This window comes from Trachinotus anak, unplaced genomic scaffold (genome assembly GCF_046630095.1).
Source record: "Trachinotus anak isolate AG129_WGS33_773 ecotype Australia unplaced genomic scaffold, CSIRO_AGI_Tana_v1 ptg000021l, whole genome shotgun sequence".
Lineage (NCBI taxonomy): Eukaryota > Metazoa > Chordata > Actinopteri > Carangiformes > Carangidae > Trachinotus > Trachinotus anak.
In genome coordinates, this window is record NW_027273872.1 from 9,652,360 (window position 1) to 9,660,266 (window position 7,907).

The 7,907-nt window shown below is 41.6% G+C and overlaps 1 long non-coding RNA gene across 1 annotated transcript in view; it reads right to left on the bottom strand.

Moving 5' to 3' along the window:
- Nucleotides 1–5,973, bottom strand: part of LOC139605943 (uncharacterized) — a 135,969-nt gene extending 129,996 nt beyond the window's left edge. The window contains exons 1-2 of the long non-coding RNA XR_011684506.1: nucleotides 5,589–5,973; nucleotides 5,020–5,232 (exon numbers count right to left, since the gene is read on the bottom strand). This is a non-coding gene — a long non-coding RNA (uncharacterized lncRNA). The remainder of the gene's footprint in view (nucleotides 1–5,019; nucleotides 5,233–5,588) is intronic.
- Nucleotides 5,974–7,907: the final 1,934 nt, after the last annotated feature.

Consider the following 7,907-nt stretch of genomic DNA (forward strand, 5'->3'; position numbering starts at 1 on the left):
TTATTGCATCAGGATTACTTGAATTGTTCCAAGTATGCTGTCAACCACAGGAGAGCACAATGATTTGATGTTCAGTAAAGTTACTGGTACACTTTGTATGTGCCAATGTGGAAAAAACTCACTCCATCTGGTGCTGTGCATAGATCAAAACAAAAGGAGAGAAGCATTTGGACGTATCTTTTGAGCCAGGTCTGGATGGAAAAGCTTGGTTTTTTTTCATGCATGTAATCAGATGTATCAGAAAGTACAAGGTGTTCACTGCTTTGACAGTGTCTCTATAGTCACTTCATCTGAAAATAACAAATTATACGACTGTGTTACAAGGAAACCATATCTGTGCATGTTGAAAACACTGCACCTCCGTGTTAGCCATGTGAGGGCAACACTTTCAGTTGTACTTAAAACAAGAAACTGCAAAATTGAGTTGTGAGTACAATTTGATGCAGCTACAGTGTGTTATACTCACACATGAAGATCAGTTTACTCATCCTCATCCTTTTCCTGTGAGAGCAGCTGTATGAGAATGTAACCATGATAATGTCGTCAGCATTATCTGAGCTCGGGTTTATACCTTAAATTTTTTATTTTTCCTTTCTTTTATATGGTATTTTTATCTTTTTTTATAGCTGCAGTGAAAGAGAGACAGCACAGTCAGGTAGAAAGAGGGGAGGACATGAAGCAAAGGGCCTAAGGCCCAACTTGAGCTGGGGCCCTTGCAGAAAGTACTGAGCCTTCATGGTATGCTCTCTACCATGTGAACCACCAGGTTGCCACATAACTTCAAATTTTTTTAGCCAAAAGTCTGTGTTACAAACTGGAGGACATGAAGTTTGAATGAACATTTACAAGCAAAGGACGATCTAACAAATGATCTTGGTAGCATTATGCGATTGTAGGATTCAGCATCTTTGGAGTGTGACCCATCCTCGGGACAAAACTTCAGGCCTCAACTACATCTGTTTTGATTATTCTTTGTACAATGTGTTTCTCACTACTCCCCAATCTTATTGAAGCTACTATATATAATTATGCTATATTAAAATTGTTGGCATATCCCTTTAATGGCATCTCTGATAAACTGATGATGTGTGGTATCTTATGTGTGAGAATACACATTTTAAAAACATTAAGTATTAATATTATAATTCCGGTCCACTTTGTTTTATTTGTGTTTCAAATAAAGTTGAATCAAGCTCAATTTAGCACAAAGAACTCAACGAAATACAAGAGGAGGAGAAAACAAATAAACTTTTCATTGTAGACACTTTGGTCTTTTTTAATTTTTATAGATATATTATTTTAAAGTTTGTCTTGTCAGGGTATTCAGTAATTACCCAATGCAACTTGTGCAAAAAATATTCAAAACAGAAATCAAACTGTTCACTGCTGTTTTGGATCTTTGTGGAAGAAAAATCTATGACGGAAAATGGCCCTGATACTAAAATAAACATCAGCAATCATAATGCCATGTGCTATTCCTTTCTCATCCCAGATGCTGCTTTTGAATGACACAAATTCTTGTTTCAACCAGTGACGAAAGGTCATTTGATTAAAGTTCTGGCCAGAGCTTTGGACCAGGAAAGGACCACCAGGTGGCGTCGTGCAGACTCCCCTGCTTTTGGTGCCATTTGGCAGGATAGCACCAACAGTGGTTCACCAGCAGAGATAGGATGAAAGTTTGGCTTAGTGCTGATCACTGGCGAGATATGCAACTGCTTTGCAAATGGTCCGTTCCACAGAGGAATACTACAGGAGCTATGCCACAGCATGAAGCTGCAACGTTTTTGTTTTTTTTTAAGTCAACCAGATTTCTTTCATCTGTTGATTCAAACCATGGTGGGCTGGTGATATGAGGAGGCTGTGTAAAAGACACGGTTGATTTTTGTGGATAAAGTTGGACTTCTGTGCCAACTCCCTCTTGTTGAGCAGATGGATATACTCTTATGAAGCAAAGTTCATAACATAACCTAAAAAAATGAACTTGTGTAATACAATCAGTTTGCTGAAACTAAATAAATGTTGGGCAAATATGCATTATATGTAACTGTGACCATACAAAAACAAATATTTGCCAAAAGAAAGAAGATTTTATGGAAAGTTTGGTAAAAAGCAGCTGCAGTCAGAGACCCAGTGACATATAGACACAGAAGACACATGGTGTTTGTGTCGAGAAATAATCAGGCTGCACTTTTTCTGCTCTCACTGACTGGAGATATGATCTGCAGCATGGAGAGGAAAAGCAGAGGGAATGGTTGAGTGGCAGAAATTAAATGTGCATGTGTCTATGTGTTTGCGTGCTGGTGTGCATGCATGTATGTGTGTGTACACAAAGAGACAGAGTCCCGCAGTTTACGAGGTTTTGTCCCGTTGCCCCTCAGACTGGACCCTTAAACTAAAAAGACTAAAAAAAAAAATCAGCGAATATTACTTCAGGCCATGTGCTTCACTGCCGACCTATCAAATACACAAAGCAGTTAAATCAAATGACTGGAAAGTGCACTTTGAACTCAGCCCCTGGCAGAGGTCCCATTCAAGCAGAAATGTAAAAGTTCCTGTCCTTGGCGGGGCCCCCTGTTCGAGGGTGTCCCCATAAAAAGACTTATAGCTGGTTACAGCAGCTTGGAAAGCAGCCCATAGATGGCCCAACAAGCCTCAACCAGCATTATTTCCTACCGGCCTCTTTGTTTGTTGAAGCCTTTTTTTGGCAGGGTTCCTGTTGCAGCGCTCGCCCCCAACACCGCCCCGCAACTACCACCGAGCATGGCACTCACGATTCAGTTCCAAGCTGCAAACCCCAGGCTTTTGGCCTCCATGTTCTCTTTAGCAAATTAGTCAAAGCTTGTTTATTCTTGTTTAGCATCACATGAAACCTCACTGCATATAGATAATAAAGCACATATTGATCACTGATACTTTTATGACAGGAACTTTCCCCCCTCCTCCAGGGGTCGTCGGTGTAAATGAAGTAGCACCTCCTGGTTATTGTTTTCGCTGCTTTTTTATGAATGAGCCATGCAATCAAAGTTCACTATTGTTTTATTGTTGGGGTAATTTATCAGTGTTCCAAGAGTTAATGGTTTCCTTGCCTTTCTCAACAGCTTGTAAAGAACTGGCGCTCTTAGTGAAGTTTAAGCACAATTTATAGTTAACTGATAATATAAAGTTACACTCTATTACCATACAAATTACCTTAATAAGGTTCTGTAAACAATTATATTCAATCAGCTTTATTCATCCCTCATGAACATTTCTGAGCAGAAATGACTCTTGGACGTCGGACTGAGTCATTTGAAGTAAATGAGCCGCGGGGCTAAAATAGGCTGGCATGGTTTGGCATGTCAGTCACAGTCCACAAGCAGAGCACAGTAGCACCTTTCCATGTTGCCCCGCTGCCTGTCAGCAGCTACATTAAGCCATTACACAAGTGTGGAAACCGCCCCCGTGGCTGGCCCACACCGGCACACATCCGCTCAGGGATACATACCATAATTATCCCCCCACTTCATACTCATCTCCCCTGGCAACTGCAATCATACAGCCTAAATAGCTTGGGCTAATTCATTACTTTGGTGGAGGGAAGTTGGCTGCCTGTAATGACACCAATTGCCCTGACCTAAACGCTGTAATAGGACCTCTCGGTACACTGGCGAGGAAATGGCTGCAATTGAGGCTCTTCCACTTCCTAGCAACCGAGGCTCGGCCTACAATTTAAAGGGGGAAATGCTTTGCATTACCTGTGCCCCGCAGCTTGAAATGCAGCCTAATGAAGGTGAAATTGTACGAATTAAGCGGGCTTCAGGGGGGGGGGGGGGGGGTGGGGGGGGGGGGGGGGGGGTGGCAACAAACAGAAAAGTGGAAGCATGTGTGTCAAATGGGTTTTCTTTTGAATTCAGTGGGTGTCTACCGGCTAGATTAGAGCCATCCAGAATTTGCCCGGTCGCGCAATCAGGAAAGAGCAGAGGGGAAACAAACACAGGGTGTCTGCTTGGTCCCTACTGGACACAGGCACAGAGAGGAGGACAAGGAAGGGAAAGGTGGTGGAGGTGGTTAGGAAGGCGGGCAGAGGGGGCGGGGGGGTGAGGGGGGTTCCAAAGTGTAGAGTCCAATATTTAACAGCAAATTGCAGAGTTAGTGTTTCGCAAGACTGAGCGGGGTCAAATAATATTAGCAAATACTTTTTTATGATGTGTTATATACTGCTCAGGTGCCAGATGGAGAGGCTGCACCAAGCTGGACAATACAAGGAGTGAGAGAAAGTTCAGAAAAGCACAGGGAACTGAGTGTTTCTAAAACTGCCAAGATAAAAACACACTATCTGAGTTTCCCTGGGGGGATAAACCGCTTCCAACAGACACTCAAACAGGCTAGAATTAACATATTTGAAAATATAAGCTGAACTGCAGTCAGAGTGAAATGTTTCTATTGCCAAGTTTTAAAGGGTCACTTCACCCAAAATCACAAAAATAAAATTTTATCACGTACCTGTAATTCTAGCCTTTTTTTTTTTTTGAGATATTTTTTCTGATTGATTTTTTTTTTTTTTGACATATCCAACTCCTTCACAACACAGTGGAAGGGAATACAGACATTTTACTGATTCAACAACAACTTCTTTTTCCAGATAAGTTTCTGTGGATAATCCGCAAATGTTTTCTGTCAAATGTTTTCACTGGAGTTATTTTCTAACTGTTTATTTTGGTGAAGAGACTCTTGAAACCTGAAATCTATTCTCTGATTTTTCAAAAAGCTGTGAGACGTTTGCTCATGCATGAGATTATCGCAAACAAAACAACATCTGTGTAAGGCACAGCCACGGTATTGCAAAGTAAACTCAGCTCTGCCAGCTTTATGCACACTGAACAACACTGACATTTTATCCCCGCTCATCATTACTTTAACAAACACCACAAAACACTGGCTGGCCTCGTTTTAGCCCTGGATCACATCTCAACGCTCCCATTGGTTGGCTCACAATAAAAGCAAGGCTCTTTCTACCAGCTCATCTGTTGGAAAGCCTACCTGTGGGATGAGGTATGGATCCAGGCGTCTGATTGGTCAGGAGATAACGTTATCTGGCTGATCTTCAGTCAGGGTGGATGAGGCCAAGAGCTCGACGGGGGCCAGGAGAGCGTTCCAAACGTGGACTGGTGAGCAGATGCAGACCAAGAGAGTTCGTCTTTCTCACTGTGGTCCAGGTGGTGGTCCAGGTGAACCGTCTTACCCTCCCTGAACCTGCAGAGGAGGGATAATCAGAACAGACAGATGCTGGATTTTATTATATCTGTTGTGAAATGATTGATTCTTCTGTTTTGCCTGATTTTTGTTGGTACAACAGGTGTAAAATGAGCCGTTTGGCTAAATGTGGCACCTTTACAGGAAGACTGTTAGGATGTCAATAGAGATAAATGTTCTCTGCCCCTCATAAATAAACAAATAAACAATAAACAAACAATGTACAAATAAAAATCACAAATTAACACCGCTAGTAACATTCTTTTCATGAAGTTACGAGCAGCCAGCAAAGTCAGTAACATTTACTGAGCAAATAATCAAAGTCAAAAGCTTAACATAACAAAATCTTAACAAACCTTAACAACATAATCAGTTGGACTAAACTTGGAGTTTACTCTCTGTCCCACGGGCGCAACACTCCGCAAACTGTTCCTGAGATGTTGAAAGTTGCTGTGAAACTTTGAATGTCTGGAATCAATTTCTTGTCCATTTTGAAATCATCATCAGGTGTTACTGTGAAACTAAAAAACACAACACCAGTGGGAAAATGAAGCCTCCACATCTGATTGGGTGCTGACAGGATTTAAAAAAAACACTTGATTCTCCGTGAAAAGCTTGTTGAGTTCACAAAAACATAATAATATCCTTCATTACTCAGCTCTGCAGGAGACTGGCGGACTTGCTGGGGCTTCGGTTACTTGCAGGGTGAATACGGGATAAAAATGTTTGGTGGTGGTTTAATTTGCAGTGAGGAGTCAGCTGCAGGTGAGATTCCAAGGATCTTACTTCCTGAATGTGATGTATTTCCTGTTGAAACAGGTGTTGGGAGGCGGGACATAATGCAGTCACTGATCAGTGTAAACCAATGGGATGTTATTTTCGGAAAGAAAGCTGTTTGATTAGGAAGAAAATGCAAAGGAGCAGGACTGATGAGGAGGTACTGGTTGTTTATGCTTACTTGTGCAGGATGACAGTTTTCCAAGAATTTGGAGTCTTCATTTCATGCAGTTTTTAAGACAATTTCAGTCTGAATGTTGATTTTTCTTTTGAAGTCTGTATTTACTTTTCACCGTGGAACAAAAACCCCAAACCTTTCCCAGACCATGACAAAATGTTTCAGTATCCAGACCATAACCACACCTGGAGCACAAGATGTGAACCGAGGTTTTGCAAAGTTATTGGAAAATGAAGTTTCAAACTTGAAAAATGATTTGAAACATTTTTAAAAGCATGCTATATATACAGAATGTGGGGAAAAGAGTCAGAATTCTGCAATTCAGAAAAGAAAAAATATTAATTTTTAATTATTTTTTTTTCTTTAGAAGAATTACACATATTTCCCATTAGTCTGGTATAATTCACTAGAAAAACACAGGACACTGTATAATTGGAGACAATCTGTGTATTGCTCTGGGGAAAGTCAGCTTGGTGGATTTACCCAACTCACAATTGCTTAACTAAAGTTTGCTGTAATGTTTTACGCAGAAAAGATGGAGCTTGTCTTTTGTATTTTCCACTTGCAGCGAGCAGTGCTGTGTGCCTCTGAGAAATGGGTCAGAGCAGCAGAGGAGCCCACCACCAGTCACTTTTGGCCGCTTCAAGTCACGTCACATAAACAATGGCACTTCATGGGGAGAGGCTCGTCTTCCTTCCTGCCTGGCTTCCTGTCGATCGTTCTGCCTGACTTGGCAAACTCAATGTGTCTTACCCCCCCCCCCCCTCATCCCCCACTCCCTCTCACCCTTTACCCATTCCTCTTCCATGCAGCAGACCTCCCTCCCTCCCTCCTGAATCAGACAGCCAAGTTGGTCAGGGCTGTGGAGGGGAAGGGGAGAAGAGGGTTGTCAAAGAAGAAATGATAAACGACAATGAAGCTACAAGAGGCTCCTGTGGAAGTGGAACATACCAAGTCAACAAGCAGCACCCATTGACATGTAGATAGCGGTGGTGATGGGGTGTGAAGGCATTGAATGTACTGTTTGGCACCTACAGTGCACTAAACTTTTAACCCCGCCCACGACCTCCAGCTTCTTTCTCATGCAGACCCCTCTGACCAGATTGATGATAGCGGTGCACTTCCTCTGCAGGGAGCGTGACCTCTGCTTGAATAATAGCTGACCGTTGATTAGCCTGTCTCATTAACATTCAAGGGCAGATGTCATTGTACTTTCAACTGTACTTCCAGTCTGGAAAATGATGAATTACTAAATTCGGGAGGAGGAAAATCAATCAGATTTGTCTGTCCATATGGTGCAAATAAAATCTTACAAAAATCATTAACATGACATGACTCTTCCATTCAATCTGAGTTTTTTTTTTTGCAAAAAGAAATAGAGAAAACAAGGAAATATGCTTGAAAAACATTGATTATAGAAGTACTGCTCTACAGCCACTGGTGTTTTTGGAAATGAAAAGAGGTCATATTTAAAAAGGAAATAAATACACCCTCATCAATGCTGGCATACAAATGTAAACTCCAGATACTGAAATTGGTTGTTAAAATTGAAGAAGCTGAGTAACATGTTTCTGCAGACCCTGAGGCTGCAGTTTCAGGAATTTCAGGACCGCAGTCCCAGGGTCGCGTTTCTTGTTTTTGTCATTGCACCAGAAACACAGTTTATTCTAGATGTGCATAGAACCCTAACCCTAAACAATTCATTAAAGTGATAATTTGG